The following is a 26,290-nucleotide window of genomic DNA, read 5'->3' as shown; positions in this document are numbered from 1 at the left end:
TTGGTTTCAGTAATGGTTCTTCACATCAGTTATTAAGAATAGAATTAAATGTTCTCTAGTAACATTATATATTATTTCTTTTTTGTTTTGCTAAACGTCATTCTACTAAATGTCAAGTGATTTTATTTATTTATATTTTTTTTTTCAAAATTTTAAACATTGAAAATTTGACAATAAGTTTTTGGTCAATGTTTGAACAAACTCCCTCTCGTACATTAAACGCTCTTTAAAGTTGTCATAAGTTAAAAGTGTATTGACCGATTACCCAAAAGTAATTTAATAGATGTAACAACAAACAAACCAAAATCGATAATTTATGTGACGCACTTGTCCTTACAATTTTCTGCAAGCGAATTCTTAAATTAATATGCATACCATCTTATTGTACATTCATATGAACATTTTTTGGTATATGGCGCATGTTAAATTATGTATTGTAAAGAAAAAGATTTAAGAGAGATATAAAAGCAACAGTTTTAAAACACCTTTAAGAATTATACGTGTAGATACCATTTAAGTTGATTCGGTTCTTAAAAAACTTAAGTTCAAATAGTATATATGTACATACATGATATATTTGAGTTTGTATAAGAAAAACATACATGTACACATTCCAGTTTCTACATACATTATCATGTCTGTATAAGTATTCTTATAATTGAATGTTTGTATTATTAACTGTATAGATAAGAAAATCCCAAAAAGTTGCATCACCTGCTATGCTTTTTCTTTATTATTAAGATGCACCTTTAGTGTACAAAATAATTATAAACCCTTAAATACATTCACATTAACATAGGTATAAATTTTTTGTAAATTATTTATAAAAATTGTATACCCAAAAAATTATTCTGTACATTCTTACATGTACATAAATGCAATTATAATGTATGAGCATAAGTATACACAATCTTCATCTATATAATCTGTGTGTCTAAAGAAATTCGATTTAATATTTGTAACGAAATATATTTAATATTTGTAACTAATTTATTTGTAATTGAATAAGAGCATTAAAAGCATTAAAGGACTAAATATAAAAGAGGTTCAAATTCATTGAAATTATTTACCAATAATAAAATTTTATTGCATACATTTAGGAGAAATATAATTTGCAATAGTATACTATCAAATTGAACTACTTGCAATGTTCGTTCAGAAATGTAATCTTAGGTTTAAACGCGTGATTTACTTTTCCCAATTTATAAATTTACAGTAAAAATGATCGATTCAAGTAAAATTCGTTTGGCAATAATATCGTACTTTCAGTTAAATTTATAAATTGGGTATGTATATCATAACATAACTAAATCCTATAATATATCATTGCATATGTAAATTACATTTCTTCTTGGAATCGTCTCATATTGGTACATAAATGTTCCATCACCAAAATTTTTGAGTTAAACTTTAGCATTTCTTCTTATTTTTCAAGTGCAATATGTACATTCACATTGCGTAAATATTAGAAATTAAATTATGAACCTACACAATGAATTTTTATGTATGTATGTGTGTATTCAAAATCGAGGATAAAGTGCGTGCACAAAGAATAAAAATGATAATATCTGAATTCACACATTGAAATGGTTATGAATAAAGAATCAACACTTTTTTTTTTCAAAGTTCACCTGCCCCCTATATGTTATTGTACAAGTACAATATAGATATACATACCCTACTAATTTAGTATGTGCTATAAAACATACTAAATTAGTAGGGTATGTGAGCAAACAAGCGTAATAAATTTTATCTTATATTTTTGTAAAATGTTTAGTTTTTACCGTGTAATAAAATGTGAGCATAATTAATTTTAACATATTATAAAACAAAGAATATAAAATAATAATAGTGTTAAAAAAATAGAGTTAGAAAATCGTTTAAATCTAGGGTTAGAACCACAAAAATTTATAGATCTGACATTCTGATTCATAATTTTTAGGTATTCTTTATTAAAAAACTTTGTTTGAATGACAGTCTAAGTACATAATTAAATTTTTTTATAGGTACAAGGTACACATAAAATATTTGCACGAAAATTTTATGAAACTGCACGAAAAATTTGTCATGGTGCAAAAAAATATTAAATTTTAAAATGATAGATTTTAAATTTTCGTTAAGTTTTGCCCATTTTACACCTCATACAAATTTGACGAAAAATGAATTTTATTTAAAATTTTCAAAATGCATAACAGTATACTCTCGATGGTATGTACTTAATACAATTATAATTATAATCTAGTTATGTAAATTTACTCCTACATATTATGTGCATATACACATTCACTGTATCACCAGTGTCAACCTCCTAATAAGCCATAATATTATGAATTGTCATTATTGAAAAAAAAAATTTATCGAGTATGTACATATGTAAGTATGTATATACTATAAAAATACATTAGTAAATGTTAACTTTAACTCTGAGTAATTGAATTTGTGCTTCCTTATATACACATATACACACATAAGTATGTTAAAATAATTTTTATTGTATTTCAGTAGTTTTTATTCTTTTTTTTTTTGTTTTATTACACATTCACCCATTTGTGAGTAAATATAAAAACTTTTGCTCCCCATTCCTCCTTATTCTATTATGGAGTGTTGTTAAACCTATTAACAAAGAAAAAAATTAGAATCTGAAGAGAAAGATAAAAGGTTTACTCATATGAACGAAAACAATCTATCTACATATGTACATACATACAACATGTGTAAAGTGTACATTTTAGGTTAATAAAGGCCCCCAACACTTATTCTTATTTGAAAGAAGACCAGACATTTTTTTAGTTGATTAATAAGATTTTGAAAAGTATTGTATGTATGTAAGCAAGCAGGCAAGTATGACTGATGATATACATTTATATTTAGGTAGGAAATTACATTTATATAAGTATGTTTGTGTATCATTGCATATAACATTGGTTGATGATCCAATCATCCAATAGTTGGAAAATTTTTACTCTTTTATTATTTTTCTTTATACTTTTCTTTTTTATTACTCGTTCTTTTTATTCGTATTTCTTCATAATATACAAAATAATATTTTCCCGTTTTAAAGTATATTATGTATGAACATCTACATACATATATATTTATATATACATATAATTTATATTTGAGTGACTGTTTTGGCCTTGAACTCGACTGAAGTGTAAGTTTAATTTTTGTCGTTCCATGCGTGACGTAATATGCGACGAGTACTTTTGTCTAAGCGTTTTATAATGCAAAACTAAATATTTTTTCTTTGTGCTTTTTGAAACTTCTTTTTGTTATTATTATTATTTTTTGTATAGTAAGTTCTTATACTATTATTTCTATTATTGCTATAATATTATTAACGTATGTATGAATGTATATATGTATGTATGTATATGCAATGTAAATATGTGAAAACCAAAAAACACAATATCACGATTTAAGAGAAGAAAAAAAATTAAAATTTTATTATTTTCAAGGTGGATATTTTTGACAATGTTTTGTTTCATTCAAAATGTATTTAACAGTATTAACTGTACAATGAGGGGGGGGGGAGCAAGAAGCAAGAAAATATGTGTGAATATATTCGTATGTTTATAAATACGTAAAAGCATTGTTACGCAAGTATGTGCGTAGGGAATATTATTTTATAATTATGGTTATGTTGCAAAAAACACACGTACATACATATATACACGTATTAATACTTATTGTATATTAAGCACATATGATTACATGTACTCTGTAAAAATTAAGTATAAACATACATTATGTACATGTTGAAAATTTAAAAGAGATAGTAAATAGCATACTTAGTATTGTGTTATAATTTCGCATTATTTTTTTGAAGGAAATAATAAAATCTAAATATATACCCATATATGTATGTATGTATACATACATATGTCATAAAAGCAAAATCATTTTAAGTACGCACATTTATATGTATATGAATGTATATAATGTATGTATATAAATTAACTTAAATGTACATATAAGGTACATTATGTAAAGTATACTTACATTTTATGTTTTTCTTACACTTTATATGGGTATGTCAATATGTATGAATTACACATTTCTTATTAGAATCCTTTTTAAGGGGGAAAAACGAGTATTTATATATGTATTAAAGTACTAAAACCACAATAAATGGAAATACTGTTATTTTAACAAAAGAGCGTAATGCACAAATTTATCTTATTATTATCTTATTTTTTTTTAAGATATTATTATAAAAGATCAATAACATATGCTATTTTCAGTTAATTTTAAGTTAATTATAAATGCATAAATGTATAACAGTTAATTATCAATTAATTATGTAACGTACTAGGTGTATGTATATAGGCACTTCCAAGAACACAAGCCAATATACAAGGAATAGATGAAAGAATTAGTTATTCAAATTTATTCCGGTAGATGACTCTATATGACAGGCTACTATTTTTACCTAAATAAAAGGATTTTCATACTTATTAGTTTTTATTCTAACAAACTGTCAACTACAACTGAGTTGGTTAAAAGCGTTACCCTCAAATAACACCCTCAAATGAAACAGAATAAATAATGAGAAGATGGGAATATTTTAATTTTCATTTCATTTAAAATTTTAAACAATTACGATTTATATTAATTAGTAAATATAACAACTTTCATACATAAAAACATTATATATATACATATATATACTCATATAATTTAATAATTTTATATTTTATTAATGTTATATTAATGATATCATATTTTAAATTTATGAAATAAGTGCTCTGACATCATCCGTTATTAAAAATAATATAAATTTATATATGTATGTATATTGGTACATATGTATATATACATATATGTATGTATTGTACTTAAAAATAATTTTAAATTATAAAAAATTATATTAGCAAAAAAAGAAACAAATCTAAATTATTAAAAGTAGTTTGTTATATCTTAGCTATTACTAAAGTTAGACAAAGAATGAAGCAGTCAAAAAATTTAGTTATGTATGTATGTATTCAAAAATTAACAAGCAATTAACAAAAATTTGACCCGTTTTCAGGTAGTTTTTATTCAAATATTAAAGAAGGTAATAAAAAAATCAATAAGTTTTATAAAATTAAATAATTTTGGAAAAACAAAAGAGATAAATCAAATTTTTTACTTAATTCTTAATTCTTGATGACAGACAGCATGTTAAATACATATGTAATATGCATATAAAATCAATATTTCTAATGACACACATATGTATACATAAGTACGTATACAACATGCTATGAATCCAAACATACGTTGATATATTTTTTACAATTATAACACAAATACATATCTTTACTTGCAAGCGGACAGTAGAGATTATAGAATGAATATTAGTAATTTGACAGTTTCTGTTGTCAAACAATAATCTTAGACTGGCAAAAATGTCATGTGCAGCATTTTTCATATTAAAAATTTGGAAAATTCATTTGCATGTTACGTTAGTACCATCTTTCTTCGTGCGATTTCTACATTAAAGAATTATGATGCATAAAATAGGGTAACAGTCGCACACTTTTTAAAAAATATTCCCAAATTACATGAATGTACCAAAATGGATAATATGCACAAATTTTTACACAGTTTGTTTAAAATTTTTCCAAATTTTTAACAAAAAATTGAATAAAATATAGACAAATTTGATCGGGCAACATTGTTAAAAAATTTGTTTTATGTCAAATTAATTTCATAAATAGCTGCATAATGACAATGAATTTCAAAATGCATTTGTAATTTTTGTTGCAATTCGGCATTTCTTTTGTTCCCTATAAAGCAAAAATATTTTTTTCGAAATTGTTTTTATTTCATTTAAAATTCGATCTTTTAATTTTTTTTCTTTTGTTTATCAAAATTGCACAAGTCTTGTTATAATTATAAATAATATTTACGTATGTACATCGATATGTACTTAATAATGAGTAAAATTTTGTTTTTCTTTGCAAAATTAATTTTTATCAAAGGAATTAATACAAACAAAAAAGTTCATGGACGTCTTAATAAAATATGAAATAAAAGATTAAAAAGCATGACTGTTATTTCAATACAAGTTCAAAAGAAGAACAAAAAAAAAATAAGGAAAAATCAGAAAAAGTAAAAAAATTTCAGAAACGCATTTTTATTTTATATAAGAAGAAAGAATATAAGAAATGTATACAAACATATGTGTCTATACATATTTATATACAAATAAAAAAACCACACAATACAAAAAAACAGAATATTATTATGGGGGTTAGTCGAAAGTTTTTTGATTGAGGGAGATTGGGATTGAAATTGCTCTCATATTTCAATCATCGAATTCTTTTTTTTTCAAAGGGGACGCACAATACAGGAACGTAATCTAACTTTAGAATTATTATTTATTTGATATTGAAAGAAGAATTCTTTCAAATTTTTTAAAGCTCATATGTTTTTTAATTTGATTTGTTTTGTTGTATACTGTATTGAGCGGTTTTTTGCTCAGATTAAAATATTTAATAATTGTTAAACGAACTGTCATATTGCGCTCTTTTTTGACATTTTCGGGGGCTCGTTAATTCTCGAAAACCATCATCAATAATTTGCTTAAAAGTATAGGTGACATGATCCGCGATCATCATTAGCGATTCGAATTTAATTATTTCATTCCAACAATTCCTGTGCGGTTTAAAACTATATCAGTTAATATACTTGATAGTTTGATGACTTGAAATTTAAAAGTATTCGTGCTATTAGATTGATACAAAAGAGGTATTACTTGAAAAAAATGTCGTAAATTAAATATAATAAAGCATGAACGTCGTCGAGAAGATCCGCGGAGCTAGAATTTCGAGAATTGGTTTTCAAACAATAAATAATTTTTGATTTAAATTTAACAATTATGAGATAACTACACAAATATTGATTTGGAGCCGTATCGTATGGGTCTTTAATTTTGAATTGTATATTTTTTATGTTACATTCGTACGATAGATATACATATATATGTATATATACTCTACGTAATATCGAAATACGTATGAATTTTACTTTGGTGCTTATAAAATAGTGTAGAAATACAATATTTTTATTCTTTATTCTATCATTGAAAAATATTTTGTGACAAAATAAAAATAAAGAATGGAATGCAATAGCATTTCTATGCATTTGTGTTTGTATATGCTTAAAAATATAAAAAACATAAATGAAAGTACATACACATACACACATGTGTGTATAACAAGTAGGCAGTTACCTGCATCCTAAAAGAAAACAAGTTTTTCTATCTGTTTTCATTTTATGTCTTTATTTTATTTTTAATAACCAATATACACCATTTCGATTTTTTGTTTCATATTTTTTTTTAATTTTTTTCCATTAATATATAATTTTATTTATTTCAATTTCGGGAAATGAAATAATTTTGTCCGAAAAAATATAAACTTGGCAACATCTCGTCTGGATTAAGTAGAAAAAAAAAATCCTTGGATTGGTAAACATTATAAAATATATGGGCATATGCACATACAGATGCACATACATACATACATATATTTTATATCACCGTTTCATGTATCAATTTCTGAATTAAAAAAATAAAAACAAAGCCTTGGCAACATTGCATTTTGTATGGATTGATGCGCATATGTGCATATTCGTACATAAAATATTTAATTTTGGGTTAGTTTGGCTGGTATTATACATACATATGTATATAAAGTAGAGTAGAGGAATATAAAATTTTTACGAAATGAGTAAAAGAAACATTTTACTGTTGACTAAGAGAACAATTCCTCTTTTTTTCTTAAAATCTGAATATGCTATTCAAATATCTTTCAAATTAAGTTTTATTTAAAATCAAGTCTTTTAAGTCAACTTGAAATTTTCATATTTGTTTAATAATCAGAAGCATTAATAGAATAATTAAATTGGTATATTCCATACTATGTACTATTCCTGTCAATATTATATTACTATTTTCCTATTTCGATCGGAAGCCTTAACAGAATAATTAAAATGGGGGTTTTCAAAACTATGTACTATTGCTTTCACTACTATTATAATTGTTGCCCTATTTTGATATCGTAGCTCGAACCGAATCACCTTATAAAATACGGATAACATAATTTTATTCAAAATAATACACACTTTTGTTAATTTTGGCAACAATAAAATTATTTTCTTAGATTTATTTGTTGAATTTCATATTGATTTCGCAGGCGTACATACAAATTTTAGAACGTAAGACATCACATATGTAGTCATGTATGTACACAAATATGCACTTTAAAATTCAATTTTTCACTTTCATTTCTTCCTTTCTCTGTTAAAATAGTTTTACATCCTGTCAAATTAAAAATAATTTTGGAAGACATTTTTTAAAAATGAAAAGTCAATATTTTTTGAGGTTTACCAAATTTTCTCATATGGATAACCTTTTATTATTCCTGTAATTTGTATGAATTTTTATAACGCACACAGTCGTATTCACAATATTTGTTGTAATATACGTACAAAAAGAACATGTATGAGTGTATTTTACACAATATTAAATTGTATGAAATAATATTTTCGTAAATTTTGAATCTATTTGACAACGTTTAATATTACAATAATGAGATTGGATTTATTGAAATTTAATTTATATATGAACACATATGTATTATGTATATATGTATGTATATATTTTATGTACATACGAATATACGTATTTTGTTTTGTATATAATCATAGTATAATGATAGTAACAATAAAGGCTGAATTAATGACAAGTTATTGTCTTCCAGTGTTATAAAACAGCAAATATAAATTTTAATATAAAATTACCGAAATGTATGCATATATATATTTACATACAAGCATGCATTTTAACACAATAGGTATAACTATCTCAAACTGATATTATTTTAATATAAAAAATAGTCAAATTTATATTCATGGGAAATACACAACTACAAAGATGTTATCCAAATATGTCTATACATACATACATAAGTATGTCTATTTTGTTAGACTATTAAAAATTTTTGAATAATGTCTTATCTAAGGCAATAAAATAAAAATTGAAAGTATAAGTACACATGTACTTGTGTTAACTATATAACATTAAATAAATATGTAAGTAGGGTCCTGGTATGTAAACCAAAAATATAGATAAGATTTTCTAAATTTGATTTGACAATAGAATATTGTATATTCATATTTACATATGTATGGACATGTGCATATATAATATATAATATTTCTAAATTTTTTAGAAAATGAAATTTTTGTCGCAATAATCATACCCACTAACACATTTATACAATTTTAATTGAATGAAAATGAATTTGTTTACATTTACCTATAGAATGAATTTTATTTGTACATGAACATTTGTACATACATACATATATTGCACTTATATAATATACAAATGTTCATAATATACATAATATCTACACATTTGCATATACATATTTTAGTTGTTATGAGGGAAAAAAGAGGATCTTATAATACGAGTATGCCAACTACAGTAGAATCCTAAAATTAGAAAACAAAAACTCAATTAAATTAAATATTGAAATTTTATAGGTTCTTTTTTTATGCAAACTTTATTTGTTAGTTTATTTTTCTCGTACATATACTATTATATTCATATTTCAATGTGTATATATATACAGTGAGACCCTTATATAAGAAACTCGTATAAAAGAAAAATAGTTTATAAACGAAACAAAATTGACTTTATGCATTTTTCTTTCTTTTAATTCGTAAATTATAGGCTTGCATGGGTTACATAAGTACAAGCCTTTTAAAAATATTGTCACTTTTATCGAAAATGAAAATCTTGAAATTTTCAATGTGTTCACATGGAGGTTCGATTGTTCATGCACTATGTATATTACATTATAGCATATAATATTTGCATCTGAGTTTACTTTTCCGAACCACATCGATATATGTATGTATGTATATATATATAAAATTTTTAGAATTTCATTCTTCATAGTAAATCAAAGTAAATAAAATGATGACTGAGTTTTTTTTTAATCTGAAATCGTGTTACATTTTTACGTTACATAAACATGTATATATATAAATAACCATATGTGTATGGTATAAATAGATAATGGCAACTAATACAATAGCAAATTTTATGTGTACCTAATATTTGTATTTAAGATTTGAATTCCTTTTTATATGATTCCGGAGATTTTACTTATTAAATGGAACTCATGGAATCATGTGCAATGTAGACATACTTGTATTGTGTACATAATATGCTTATATATTATGTGCATACAGATATACATATTTCCCTTTTTTTTTGTGAAATCAGGTTTTGTAACATTTTTTTTTGATGAGTGTTATATAAATTATTTTAAAAATTGTACATAATTACAGTGTAACCCCATCTAAGAAAATAATAAACTTGGATAAAAATAATTGAATTTTATAATTTTAAGAAAAGCAAGTAAATTATAAATTAAGAAAGGTATGAAAGCGTGGAGATTGAGAAAATTTATTGATGTTCAGTGTAAGGCAGTCTGTTTACACATTTAATGTAGTTCATACATGTGCTCATACATGTTGTTCATACAGTGTGTTTAGTTTTATTTGATTGAAATTTATTAGAAGTATTTTGACGTATATTACCTTTACCATTGAGGTCTCCCCCTCATACCAAGTGCTCTACAACGCTTTATTTGATTTGTGAGCATTTTCACATGGTTTATTAAACATTTCCATATTTTTTATAATGCTTCTGGTATAATCACTCATAATTATTCTATAGGCTGTTGCAGCCAATGACGGTCCTTCTACAACTTCATTAGACAGTGTTTAGAAAAAGTATTCAAGAACTTTTTTCATTATATTGGGAATTACTTTTGTGAAAGAAACATACTATGTCATCATAATTTTTGATTAATACTGTAAATTTATGTTTTCATAATATTATGAGGTCCTGTATATATTCACTAACATTTTATATGAAATTTATAAATAACCAGATTCTGTTAATTTTTGAATAGGTAAATAAATAATGTGCGTGTGTGCATTACGCATTAATATTATATGATCATACATATGTCCGTTTCCAAATTATTTTAATGATAAGAGAGAATGCATTACAGTGTCGAGACAAAAAAAAATATGTATACTAGAAAGAAAGTGTACTAAAGCAAATACAATAAAATGTAGGTGCTTTTACAAAGAAAAAAGGAGAAAAATATAAAGTATGTATGAAGGTTTTCTCTCTGATGAAGGCACATACACGATTATAGATTAAACTTGTTCACTTATACTTTATTATATACCTGGCACATGTACATATTTTCTATACATTTTTATATAAAAGAAAAATTTCGATTTTTTTTATCTTTAGAAGGCCTGTGTACAACTTGTAAATATCTTAACCTTACACAGATGTTAAATAAAAAGAAATTTTTGTTAAAGATGTAGGTACCTAGACGACTATTCACTTACAATAATAAAAGAGAATTAAAGAAAAGAACAAGAAAATAATTAAAAGTTTCATGTATTTTTAAATTCTTTAAAAAATTTAAAACATCTGCAGCACAGGGTTTTAAAGAAGCTACGTTAGGTATACCAAATTGTTATGAGTGCAATTTTATTACTTTTTAACAAATAAAATTGGTTAAATATAAAAATTAATAAGAAAAATTTATTAAATGTAATAAAAGAATCTTTGGTTTTTTATGTGAATTTAATTTTAATTTGAATTTTTAAAGGTCAAATTTAAATTTTGCCCATATTAAATTTTTGTTTTAGTAGGACAATTAATTCAATTCGTAAAATATTATGTACGTACATACGGGGTTCATTTTATTAATTATTGATTATTAATCCACTTACTAAAGTATTAATTAAAATTACTGTAATCGCAAATATCTATTGACATTTTGTCTGTCAAATATGCAGCCTCATTTTAAATCCAGCCGGTTATTGGAATTATTATGCAAGTAGCTGAATTAATTTCAAATAATCTTAATACAAATAATATCAGTAGGTACAAGGGCTCAAAGTCAAGACAGGTGCAAGCCAAAACTGAACTTACGAACAATTTTTTTTGGTCCCTGAAAAGTTGTTAATTTACTGGTTACCACCTTATTTGCGCTTTATATTCATTTATTTAAATTTATCAAATTTAAAATAATTTAAATTCAAAATAATTTAATTAATTAATTTACAAAAGTATTTTGAATTATTATTAATATTGTACAGTTAATTTTTGATGTTTTTCATGCCTGACATAATTAATACGGATAATATCAAGTATATTTGTAAATATGTACACACTTTAATCTCAATTTGTAATGACATTTTGCAATTGTACTTGTACACAATTGAATTTTCAAAAAACGGAAACTTGGCATTAAATTCTTATCTTTCTTTTATAATATTTAATATAATATCTTTTCATATTAATAACTGCTTAGTAAATTGATCATAGTTAACTTCCTATTATTGTTTTTATGATTTTTCGTTAATTATTATTAAAAAACAAAGAATTATTAAAATTTGTTTGAGTAAAATTTGAATTTGATTGAAATTAATTTAAGTGTATGTATTTAAAAAAAAATGAAATAACAAGTAAATTACAATTTTAAATTGTACTTATTATTAAAACAAAAATATGTGTATATAAATAATAAGTACGAGTATTAAAAAGTATTACTTATAGGTATTTTTTTTTTTTTTAATTTACGCACTATTACGTTTTATCTGGGGGAGGAGGTTAACAATGAAACAGAAGAAAACTGGAAATATTGTTGTAAAAAATATAAAAAAAGTGTTTTTGATTTTACAACAAAAAACATATAGAAAAATATTATTCACTAGTTTATATACAGTAGAACACAATTATAAGTGCCACTTGCATGTAAAATATTTAATGTCAAATTGTCAAAAAATGAACAGTACTACTAAGTTATCACTTGTATAATATCACTTGTATAATCAAATGCCTCTTACAAGAACGTATGAATAAATTGCATTCTATTTACATTACAATAAAATAAAAAGTATACAATAAAGGTAGCATAATATCACCAATAGCATACAATAAAGGTATATAATAATAATAATAGCATACAATAAGGGAATTAAATTGAGCATATCGGGTTTTTAGTAAAAACGCACTTCTCGATGGTAAGGAAGCGGAATTACACTGTTTTCTAGGTCTGTATGTACACGCGTATTTCTTATGATCGACTGAAACAATTTTTGATGAAATTTTATATTTAAGTTTTTATATTTTAAGTCCAGGATTGATAAGCTATTGAGACATGTCAAACCTGGGAAATGAACCTATTTACGAACCGATATTGAATTTAACCACCTAATTTTTGTATCATATCAGGTGTGAGTAGCTAGCGTAAATTTGAAAGCAATATTGAAGGCAATTTGAAGGGGTTTTTTCATATTCTTGTGCAAAATTACACAAAGCCGTCCCCCGATTCGTGATATGCTGATTACATCAGATTTTTTTAAATTTTTTTGTCCATTATATTAGAAAAATGAATTTTTTGAAAATCTGCTTAATGTTGAACAATATATTGTAAAAAACCTTTGAATATAAAATTCAATTTGACAATCATATGCCAAATGAAGTGTAAAAACTGTAACAAGTAAAATATGACAAGTATAGGTACAAAATTTCTTTTTACTGTTAAAATAAAGTTTCTTTTATTTTAAAAGAATTTAACAAAAAAAAAAAATACAAAATTGAAAAAAGGCAAAAATCTAAAAGAGTTTTTCATCTCTTTATAATACTCACGACTATTTTTATTTTATTTATTTTATTTATTCACTAGGTAGTAATTATGTTCTAAAAACTGGTTTTTATCAAATATATACGAACAAACCTATAAACATATATGTTTGTGTATTTATATATAACTAGGGTCTGCTTATTGTTTTGTTTTTTTTCTTATTATTATTATTTATTTATTTATGATCGCACATACACCTATTAAACTTTAACCTTGATTAAAAGCATAAAGATTGAGTAGTTTTTTAACCTAAGATTTTTTTTCTTTATTTTATAACCAAAAAACTAAAAACAAAAAAATCAAGAAAGTTTTTGTTTCTCGTGACGCTATTTAAGACAGAAAGACGGGAATATCCAACTTCCCCATCAACATATATAGAAATTCGAGCAATTCAAATAAAGTAATAAAATAAAAAATAAAATAAAAATATTTAAAAAAAAAAAAGCTAGCAATACCAGTTAAAAAAAAAAACTTTTCAAGTTGATTCACTTTGAAAAAAAAATAAAAATAAAAAAACAGAACTGAAAATATTTTATTAAAAAAATAAATAAATAAATAAAAATATATAAAAAAAAAAATAGTAAATATGAAAATTTTAACTGTGATAGGAAGTGAATTCTGAAAGGTTATCGCCCTCCTGAAAACTGTTATTCAAAATGTCCTTCAAAATTTTTGTTTATTTTTTTGATTTTTTTTTTTTTTAGACAAATATCATAAGTATTTAAATATTAATTCAGTATAATTTCGTTATGATTTCCATTATAAATATTTTTAATTTAATTATTAAATGTTTACTAATAAATTTGCACATTTTTGCAAAAATGTTCGCCCACCAACAATCAAACAGTTCATTATGCAGCGTTCAAACTAAACACTAAATTAGCTTAATTAAATTTTATTTTGTTTTTCATTTGAACATTGAATGTGCCAAGAAGAAAAAAAAAATAAAATTAGAAAACAAATATCGGAAAACTATTAGCTACTTGGTCGTGGTTCCAAATTGGTAACACAGACAGAATTGTATGCTATATAATCGAATAACAAAGCCTGTATAAACGTACGGTATAGGACTAGACCAAGCAAGAACACATATCAAACAAATACAAACTTTGCACGAAGAACAGGGTATTTCGTAATGTGATGTTGGCTTCTTGGATACTTCGTAATGGTATGTGTGCTTCTTGAAAAGCCTCAACTTACAGAGGACAAAATTAGTGCAGAAAGAATGAAACGAACGTAATTTCTCGATGTAGCCTAAAATGCTGAGATGCCTAAATTGCTCCGTGCCTTCTTTCACGGAATATAAGTATAAAAACACGCCAGAGAAAATTTAATGCTTAGTCAGTTGGACTAGTTTTAGGAAGATATGACCAGATTTGGTGCATTTACAGTTGTGTTAAAGTCATTGGTAGATTTTACGATATTTTTATAACTCCTGCGTTATAAATTAATTGCAATAATTTCACTTCACTTACAAAGTAATATACTTTGCATGTAAATTATAATACCGAATTTAGAATAATATAATATATTTATTTTAATTATAAATAAATTTTATTCAAAAATTTTATGTAATGAAATGACAATTCATTCATTCATTCACCTTGAAATCCTAAATTTTTTAAAATTAAAAGTATATAAAAATTAGACAAAAAAAAATTATGAACGCTAACCTTTAATTTTCCAGTTTTATTTAAAAAAAAAAAATAAAATAAATAATAAAGATTCATGAAATTACCATAATATTTATTTAATTAATTTGTAAATAATACAAAAGTTTTCAGAAAAGCAAAAATTTAATTCAGAATTTAAAAGTTATTTTGAAAGTAAATTGTCAAATACAGAAATTATTAATTTTTCGGTTTTATTATATGAAATCATTTGGTTATATTCTTTTCTTTGAAAATTCGATTTCCGAATTCAAAATAAATTAGAAAATGTATGCTATTAACGTTTCAAGGTCGTAAAAAAATCTTTTTTTTTTTTAAAGGTTTTGTTTTTAATAATTAAATTAATAATTCTCTCACTAATAAATTCTTGGTACTTATGTATCTATTCATATAACATTGTATTTCAACCCTTGAAATAAATTAAATAAATGTCTAAAATGCAAATGATTGTTCCTAAGTAAATATAAAGGAATGTGTAGCAACTAAGGTTTCAAGGGTATTCGACAATAGCGACTCAGGACCGCGTAAGAAGATCGGACGTATAAGGCGAGTACAGTATGGGGAATAGAGGAGACTCCGACATATTTTTTCCTTGAGTGTGATTTTCAGAAGAAAGGAATTTCTGATTAGTTACGTCTTCTGAGTATCTGTGATAAATCGATTCTCAAAAAATACTCAAATTTATCAGAAAAATATGTCACGTAGAGAGCTCTTGGGGCGTGATAAGTGAAAAGGTAAAATAAATTAACTTCTTATAATCTAAGTAAGAGAGAAACAAAATTTGGAGGCTTTTATTATTTAGAGGAAATTTTGTGCCAATTTGAAATTGTATAGGAAAAAATGTGTATTTCTTCTAAAAACTATATAGCATAGTGTTTGAAAAAGTATATCTAAAACAAAAGGGGGAAAAAAAGGACTTTTTATGCTTGTAGCATGACTAATAATTTTTAAGTCCTGTGTTCTTAATTTTATTTATTATAAATTAATCAAAATTATCATAAAATTATAACGTTAAATTTTTACTCCAGTTTTACTCAATTTTTAATTTGTTTTGTGATTAACCTATATTTCGCTTTTGAATAACAAATCCCTGCGAAAACAAAAAAATGGAAGCAAAGGTCTTTGAACTCAAAACTTTACAACTTTAATTTTGAAAAATTGAATATGAATAAGGAAAAGCTTTCATTTTGCTAATTTTTACATAAAATATTAACAAATTTATTTTATTTTATATTATAAAATATTTATTCGATATTTCGATAATATCGAAAAATAATATAGAAGAATAAATATTTTTTGTTTACCTTTATTTATTTTTAATATTTCAAATCTATTGCATAGACATACATAAGCATTGCATGCTTATAATTAATTTAATCGAAAATTGAACAAAATGAACAAGAATCATGCAATATAGGAACTGGGGATTCACTTTCAATTAACGTATAGTGTGTACTATTGTACAAATAAAATATCAATATCGAAAAGAACACTCACAGATATTAAATACATAGTAATATAATTTTAGAATATAAAAATACCCGAATTTCGAAATACATGTGTATATAAGTACGAAAAAATTTTTAATATAATATATTCTAATAGTTTGTTTAATAATAATATAAAAATCAAATAATAAATTTTATTCATGTTAATTTTGATTTATAATAAATAACAAGGTTAAATTAAATAACTTGAATATTGTCTTTATTTTAGAAATAATTATTTAAATCTTCATTTAAAACAAGATATACGTAATTATAAAAATTTTTTTTCAATTATTATTAATCTCTTAAACCGCTTTATTATTTCAGAGTGATAATTGTATTTTTTTTTTAAAACATCTACATTTTTTAAAATGCTTTGCGATCGTATTTTATAATTAAATTGACAAAGTATAATCATCACAAAGCAATAACAATATAACATTCATTGAACAAATTTTTTTTATCGTAAATTCAATAATTAAAAAAATATTTAATATTTTGCATATATTTAGGAGATCGAAATTATATTTTGGTATCGAATATAACCAGATATAAAATTTTAAATATCAAAACGCTTCGCCTAAATATATGCAATTTTATCTATTTAAACCAAAAATAAATAAAGCACAACTTACCGTATAAAATTATTTTTTTATCTTGTCCCAAATATAGTGAAAATCTGTAAAGAAGAAAAAAAAAAGAATAAAAACAAAAATTTTAATTAATTAAATTCTAAACTTAAAATTTAATTTTCAATAAAATTTATAAAATCGTGATATTTTATTTAATTTCTACTAAAGTTTATTTATAACTTCTCTTCTTACTGATAACAGCAATGCATCATTGTGTGTAAGTATTTCAATAATAAATAAAATAATCGGAAATATTTACACATCGGAATTACAATACAAAAAAAAAAATAAAAAAATAAAAGCGAAATACTTAATTAATTATCATTGAAATTTCTCAGTACTCTTGTAAGGTCACTTAACTTCACAGGAAAAGTAAATAGTAGAAAAAAAAAACTTGAAATTAAGTAATTGAGAAGAAAAATATACACAAGTACTAAAAACTAGAAATGCAGCATAAATTTATATGATAATTTTGTGATAATCTATGAATTTAATAGTTCCACTCGTTATAATAATTAAGGTGTAGTTAACATAAATATGTATAGAAGAACCGCGACAAGTAATCAATACACATTGTCCGTTTATTAATGGTATATCTTGCAAAAGAGAGCACGCATCCATCATATAGAGGTCTGTCATTTACTAAAGCATGTAAGTAAATATATCTGTATTGTAAACCTAAAAAATAGCAAAGAACTCTGGTTCAAGAAAGTTGTGTAGGTCATCTGTATAAATAATAAGATTTGAGCTTATATTATCTACAATCAATTTTCAAATTGGTGTACAATACACTGATTAAGTTAAACCGACAATATGGCTTGCTATATTGGTATGGTCAACATATAATTCCAAACAACAATCACTTTTAATTAAACAGAAACATTTATACAACTCGTATTATGTGTAGAACTAATAGAAGCTCACAAAGGTCTGAGTTGTTTAGGAGATTTGAAATTCTACATTTAAAACATTTGCATTTCTATACAAAGTCTTGAAACAGTTAACTATAAATAAAAGAACTCTAGATTCTTTTGATCCTAGAGTGTGTGCAAATTACAATTTAAGGATTAAAATTGCTAGTCATGTGACTATTTCTATAAAATTTAATAATAATAACCATGAAGAATTTTAGCATGGCGAATATTTTACGATTAAGTGATTTTTTTCTCAATTTTAAAATTTCATTTTTATATTTTTAATTATTAATTATTAAAATTTTTATATTTTCTTAAAATGTCAATTTTAAAATTCAAAAATAGCTTTAATTTTTTTTTTGTATTGTAATTATAATTAGTTCTTTTGACTAATATCCTAAATATCATCTAAATAGTCTACATGGTTAATGATAAAAATATTCGCATAAAATTATTTAAGTAAATGAGTAAGCAATTTTTAGAATCCAATATTATGTGTTTATAAATATTTGAATAAATTAAAATTAAATTAGAAAAAAAAAAAATATTAGCTATACTTATAAATTATTTTAATAAGTTATCGAAACATATACATACGTAGATGCAGTCTATTAGTGTATGTAGACATATGTATATGATAGAAATAATAAAATCGAATAGCTTTGTTTTCGATATTTGGTTTTCTTTCATAAGTCTAGAATAGGATAAAGTAAATGTATAGAATTTATTTAACATATTAAATATCGTATTTTAATTATTTTATATACATAAGTAATATTCAACGGGCATATAAGTATATAAATATTGATATATCATTTACGAAATGAGAACAAAAACTGGAACAGTACTTGGAAAATTACTTAAAATTTTATAAACGTAAAAGATATATATATATATATTATATCAGTCGAATGCACAGTACAAGCATTTTTAATTATAAAAAAAACACGTCACTTAGTTGTTATTTCTTGTATCTGATAGTCTGTACTCTGACGCGAAACATTGGAAAGCTCAACTGACCTTAAGTTACAGGAGAATCTTCCTATAAAAAATTCGACCCAATAAAACTGGAACAACCATGTTAACTAGAAGAAGTTGATGAATGAATACTATATATCCGAAAAAACTGTATGACATCGAAGCGACGTTAAGATCAAAAGCTGAAGCCTACTTTCATAAGAGGGTAATCTAAATGTATCCGATCAATGGATTCGTTTGAATTACCCTCTTGTTGTATAGATCGTAATCAATACAAAGAGCCCAGATCTGACATGTGTAGCTTGAAACGGGCTTTCACGAAAACAAACAACATAAAGATATTTCGTCACAAAAACATCATTAAATTTCCTAGCCCATTTCATAACAAAACCTAGAGTAGAATTTTCTATATTATAGCAAATTAAGATGGGCCTTAAAATCCAGCCTCAATCCAACGTAACAGCTAAGTCACATATTCAATCAACCTTCTTCAGAATTAACTATAATCTATATCATCGAAATATTAAAATTTAATTAATAGTAAATTTACTATAATTTGAAAATTATGGTAGTTCAAATTTCTTAGAAAAGTCTATTGTACTTAGAGTAGTAAATTACATTTCATTTTATTAAAGACACTGCTATTATAATTGGAATAATAATTTTTTTTTTTAAATATTAAAAAAAATTTGGGGTTTAATACTTCAATAATTTAAATGTTGTGGTTAGTATAGAAAATATCGTTAAATTTTGCAATATTTGACTGGGGAACAATATGAATTTATCATTGACTAAAAAAAAAAAATATTTATATTTGCACAATCTAAAAAATAAACTTAATATTTGTCTTATAAATTTTTAAATACAATTAATTTTTAATGTGGATTCAAAAACCAGTAAATTGTTGAAGTTAAAAAATTTTGTTTTTTTTCTCTTCAAACATGAATGATTTCAACAAATAAATTTAATAACAAATTTAAAATAAAATAAGTAATTAGAATCGCTATTTGATGTTAAAATTTTTGTAAATTATCATAATTAATTTTAAGAACTTTTCATTATAGATATATGAAGAATATTATAAGATGACCGCATACAAACATTATTTGAAAATTGGTAGATGTTAATTAAAAATTTAATTAATGATTACAAATACTTCAGGTTAATTTGACCTTCATTCAAATTTGAAATTTTTAATTTTTGTTTTTTTTCATAATTTTTTAAAAATTTTATTTTTGCATTCAAAATCGGGAAACTATATATTTTTGCAAAAATTTTTATTAAATTAATCATATTTCTTCAACTTTCAAGGTCGAAGGTCAACAAACAGATCTGTAGATCTGATTCAACAGTAAAATTGAATAGGAAAAACAGTAAAGCAAATCCATACCATAATTGATCTTAAAGGCTCCCGTCGTTTTTGGAAGTATTCTGCTATCAAAATTTTTTTGTAGTTTTCGAATCATCAGTATAGACCAATTTACATTTGCAAATAGTTTTATTAGAAAGAGCCAGCTAAAAATGTTTTAGAAGGATATCTAATAAATTATAACCCTACCAAATACCAGCAATCTGGAATCATCAATTTCTTATTTTTAATTATATAGTCAGCTGATGAGATGGTAGATATAGTTCCGCCTCTATCTTTGATGAAGACGTGTCACTTTTTGTAACTTTTCAATTTATCTTTAAGAAAACTCCTTTCACCATGACAGATCACCATTTTAAATTATGTATATAAATAAAACTTTGTATGTACATATATTTTGTGTATACATATGTTGCCTTTTCTCTTCATCATATACAAATTTTTATTTGTACATGAGTACATGCTCTGTTAAGAATATAAAAGCATAATGTAAATATATGCCCCACATACTCAGACATATCACCTCAATTATCTTGTTATACTCAACGATTAACTCAATTACACCACTTCAATTATGTATGGAGTGGCCGTTCATCTCATATCCACAATATGTTTATATAAGTTTGTATTTTGCCAAAAATTCCTTAAAGAAAGGTGTTAATAATTAAAAACAACAAAAAAAAAAATTTTTTTATATTGAAAATTTTGAATGCACCTTTCACGTAAAGCATTCGTTTTTTTTTTTAAGAAAATTTGCATGAAACTACAAAGGATTTCCACTACAAAAGTTTTAAAGGAAGTCATTACAATAATACTGAATTACATATTAAAAAAAAATTAACAATAATTTAGTATACAATTACCAATGAATCAAGAAGAATTAAGTAAGAGGTTGCATTTTATGAAATTTCACATAGTTTTTTTTTGAAATTCTTCATTATTACACTACATTTTTTGGATATACTTGAACTAAATACATAGTATATTAAGTATAAAGAACAGGCGACTAGCAGTTGGCGAATTGCAGTCTTAGTCAGAGTAAAAATACGGGAGTTTAATTATAGTACAGGATGGTATGTAAATTAAAATCGGATTCGAGAATGGATAATGGTAATGAGACGGCAAAACTACGTCACATAAATTCATGTGAAAGTCTACCACCTCAAGTTACATCACGTCACGTCATATCACATCATGTCACGCTACGTCACGTTACGTCACGTCAAGTCACGACACGTCACGTTACGTCACGTCACGACACGTCACGTTACCTCACGTCACCTTACGTCAAATCGCGTTACGTCACATCACTTCGCCTTCAAGTTAAATTACGCTACGTCACATGACTTCATCTCTTGTCAAGTCAAGTTACGTCATGTCAATTTACATCTAAAGGTCAACTTTCTACATGTAGCCATTATCATCAACAAACACAACATAGGGGTTTTCTTAAGAATAGATAGGTAGGTACACTTAAAATGAAAGTTTTATTGAATGACTTGTGCTACCCTGCCTCGGGAGAGTGTATCAACTCAATTTTAATAATTTCCTTAATAACTCTAATATTTTTTTCTGGAATTAATATAGTTGGGACGAACAGGCTTAATAAATTTTCAATTTATATTTTAAAGTTTAAGTTCAAGTTTAAGAGTGCTATTGTTTCATTGGAGCATGAATATTTTAAAATCTTCTTTTACAATTAAATAATAAAGGATTAAAAATTAACAAAGTAGTAAAAAAAACTTTTCAGAAATTAAATGATTTTTTTGCAAAAATAAAAAAAGTTCAAGGTCAATTAATATTTAAACTTTTAATTAATAAAGCCGGCCAAAAAAAAAAATCCTATTTCTTTAAGTATTTAAAATGAAATTTTTATTAAAACTTTTAATTAACACGAAATCTTGTTAAGAATTTTAAAACCGGACAAAATTAATAAAATAAAAAGTGTGTAAAAATTGCACACTTGTCTTAAAATCATAAAAAAAAAAACAAATTTATTGTTCCCCCACATTATTCGCACTTTTATACCGAAAACGTCAATTTACCTCATGTGTGATATGACTTGTATTATTCTATTTTCAAGGGTGTGAATTATTCATAGAAATTATTCTATTACAAATATTTAAAAAAAACAAAAACACAACAAAAGAAAAAAATTTTTTTTTTATTTCCTAGCTAAAAATAAAAATCATAGAAACTTGTTTGAAATTCAGTTAAAAAATTATTTTAATTTGTAAATTTGAAAAAGACAAACAAAAAATGAAGCGAAAATTTATTATCTCCTAAAAATTTTTGTTCAGATTAAGTCAATAAATTAATCATAACTACTTTTAAACTTGACAATTAATTTATATGATCTCGTGCTTATTAAAAAGTGTTGTTGTTGATTTTTTAAATTTACAGTAAAATTCAAATAGAGAGAATATTGCACTAATAGAAAGGAAAATAAAGTAGGTTTTTCTTTGGGCGAATTAAAATGTGTGATAGATTAAACACCAATTAGGTAAAGGTGTGTACTTAAAGTCGTAAGAATTAAAAATTTAATTTTATCTTCGAAAAGTCAAAATATTACACAACTCTGATACTTTTATCGAATTAAATTATATTTTAAAGCGAATTCAAAGCGAATTAGCGGATATAAAATTATTACGTATGGCGAATGGGACATAAAATCTGGTAAATGAAAAAATTGTAAGCAATTTTGTTGTAATAGTTTTCTTTATAATAGTGTCAATGCTCTAAAAATTTGCGAATATATCCAAATGACCAGATAAATTCGCCAGATCTAGAAAACTCGAAATACATAATAAGCCTATATATTAATTAGTTCCAGCATTTTATAACGGAGAGACTGACATTCGCTATAATCGGATTTTAATGTTAAATAAATGAAAAAAAAAAAATTTATTGAATAATTAATTTTTTTGTTATTTATAAAGAAGATGTTACAAATATTTTAAAATTTTAATTTTATTATGATTAATTTAAATTTAAAATTTTAATTTGATTTATTACTTTCATGAAATTGATATTTTTACATATTGCTACGACACTTTCTCTCAGTCATGTATTTAGGTATATGCTGGTTATTAATATATGCTCAATTTCATTTGAGTACTCAACCATTCAAATGAGTGAAATTCTGTGGGGAGGTAAAATTAATAAGAATTGGTGATTGAAAGAGTTTTCATTATTATAATACGGGAGAGGGAATCCGTTGAACACAAACTTTTTTAATCGGTTTAGGCGTATGTGTGTTACAGAACGGATACGTCCTATCAGGGTATGCAGCATAATGTACCAACAGCAGCACTAAAATCATTAACTTGTCACGTCTGGGGAGAAAAAACGATTAATTTGTCTAGAATTTTGAGGTACTGTTTTTTAATACTTGGTTTTTTAAAAAAATTAAAAAGATTAAAAAAATTTCCGTTGTGCATACTTAAGTATATAAAAGTTTTTAAAATTCTAAATGCGACTAGCAAGCCAAACAATGTTCTTTCATCTGCAATATATAATTAATTTTTTTCTTTCGACATATACAACAAAATAGGGAAGAAATAGGTTAAGTTTCATAGACTAAACTTTCTCTAAAGTTACAAAAAAAATATGAAATAGAACTGAAATAATTATGAAATCGATCGCGACAAAAAAATAATAAATGTCACAATACAAAAATTGGACACATGCTAAAATATTTTGTTTTTGCGGATTTTCCCCTTTTAAATTTATATTCTATTCTCAGCAGCTTGACATTTACTAGCAAATTTCTACTTAAACACTTAGTGCAGATGTCCGTATGATTATTATATTGTGTAAACACTTACAGACATATATAAATATATCAAATATATTTACAGACACAAGTATAGAAAAATTACAATATCAAAATAAAAAACAAAATTTGAAAGAAAATAAAAAAAAAAACATTAAACAGAAACAGATGTAGAAAAAGTATAAATTCTAATCGGGTTATTAGACTAATAAAGTGTAACATGTCCGTTTGCCAAAAACCAGCTTTATAAACTAATATGAAATACCTTCGTGAGTTAGGATTTTATATGTTTTCGGAAAAAATAACATTAAATCTGTGTAGTGTTCCCCCTTCGCGCTAAACGCTCCCCCCTCTATATGCCGAATCGTCTATATATGCCGAATTGTCTATATTTGCCGAATCGTATATACATGTCGAATCGTCTATATATGCCGACCGTCACCTTCGTTTGCAAATAGTATTGTCTCTTCTAATTGCCAATAAAGTCCGGTCTTGTCATATTTTGACAGCTGCACAACTATTAACTCTGTGAAATACCGGCACTCCGAGCTACCAAAGAATTGTAAATAGATTCTTCACGCCCGCTCTTTACTTCAAATATGGATTTTTTCATTATTTTATAGACTTTCAACGGCATCCAAGGTTTCAGCAATTAATTTAAAAATTTTTAAAGGACATGTTGCATAATCGACCAGGCTTTAATTTTTAAAATTATATTTCTAAAAATAATTTCTAAAATTTTTTGATCCAATAAGGGAAAACCAAAAAACGATTTATGATCAATTATAAAATTACTTTTAACTGTATAGATTCCGGACAAATAAGAATTTCAAATCTATATCAATTATATAACTATACTATAATCAATATTTTTTAATATAAAATATATAAAACAATTAAGTTTCGCGGGGATGTCGGAGATGTCGTGTAAAGAATTTAAATTTAATAATATTATTTTAAATCTATATAGATTTATTTTTTTTTTGTTTTTTGGACAAAGTTTACCAAAAAAGAGAAAAAAATGTGTTGAAAGAAACTAACACCAAAATTATGTTACATATACATGTATGTAAATGTTATATGCAATAAATATTTTAAAAAAATTATTTCGTTTTGAGAATGTGAAATGATCTCAGAGAATTTCGGCTTATTATGTAAATTAGTCCATAACCAAATTATATTCATAAATTATTGTGAATTAATGAAGATGTTTTTATATTTTTATTAATTTTATTTATTTAGTTACGACCCAATTTTGCGTGGCGGTCTATATTAAATGGCGGCTTATACTGAAAAAAAATTTTTTACAAATTCATATTTTGTAAACTTATAATTTTCGATTGTCATTACTTCAATTCTTGATTGGGAAAATTTTGTTCCCAATTATTACTGTTTCAAAATTGTCCTCTCATAATAATAGTTCAATATTATTTTTAAATATAAGCTGATTTCATGCCGACCTAAAAACTGTTATACAACAATTATTTTACGTTAAATTAAACCTGTTTAAGTAAAGTATGATAATTAATAATAACAAAGTAATTAAATACAAGTAATTTGTAAAGTACTTATATATTATGTTATTCAAATTGGTGGCAGTCACACTTATACATTGTGTGTTCGTATAGTATGTTGTTACCTACTATACATAGAGTTCGTGTGGGTATGTTGAATCACTTCAATTCTTTTGTTTATAGTGGAAAAACACGTTGTTGAATTTTAA

The 26,290-nt window shown here is 24.5% G+C and overlaps 1 protein-coding gene across 1 annotated transcript in view; it reads right to left on the bottom strand.

Annotated features, from left to right (window-relative positions):
• The window catches only part of LOC129615896 (protein gustavus), a 36,596-nt gene extending 19,015 nt beyond the window's left edge, over positions 1-17,581 (bottom strand). Inside the window, exon 1 of the mRNA XM_055531307.1 lies at positions 17,535-17,581. The gene's annotated coding sequence lies outside the window, so the exon portion shown is untranslated. The remainder of the gene's footprint in view (positions 1-17,534) is intronic.
• Between the last annotated feature and the right edge of the window lie 8,709 nt (positions 17,582-26,290).

This window comes from Condylostylus longicornis, unplaced genomic scaffold, assembly GCF_029603195.1.
Source record: "Condylostylus longicornis isolate FDR11 unplaced genomic scaffold, ASM2960319v2 ptg000153l, whole genome shotgun sequence".
Classification (NCBI taxonomy): Eukaryota; Metazoa; Arthropoda; class Insecta; order Diptera; family Dolichopodidae; genus Condylostylus; species Condylostylus longicornis.
Note: the sequence above shows the minus strand (reverse complement) of the source record. Positions and strands in the feature narration are given on the sequence as shown.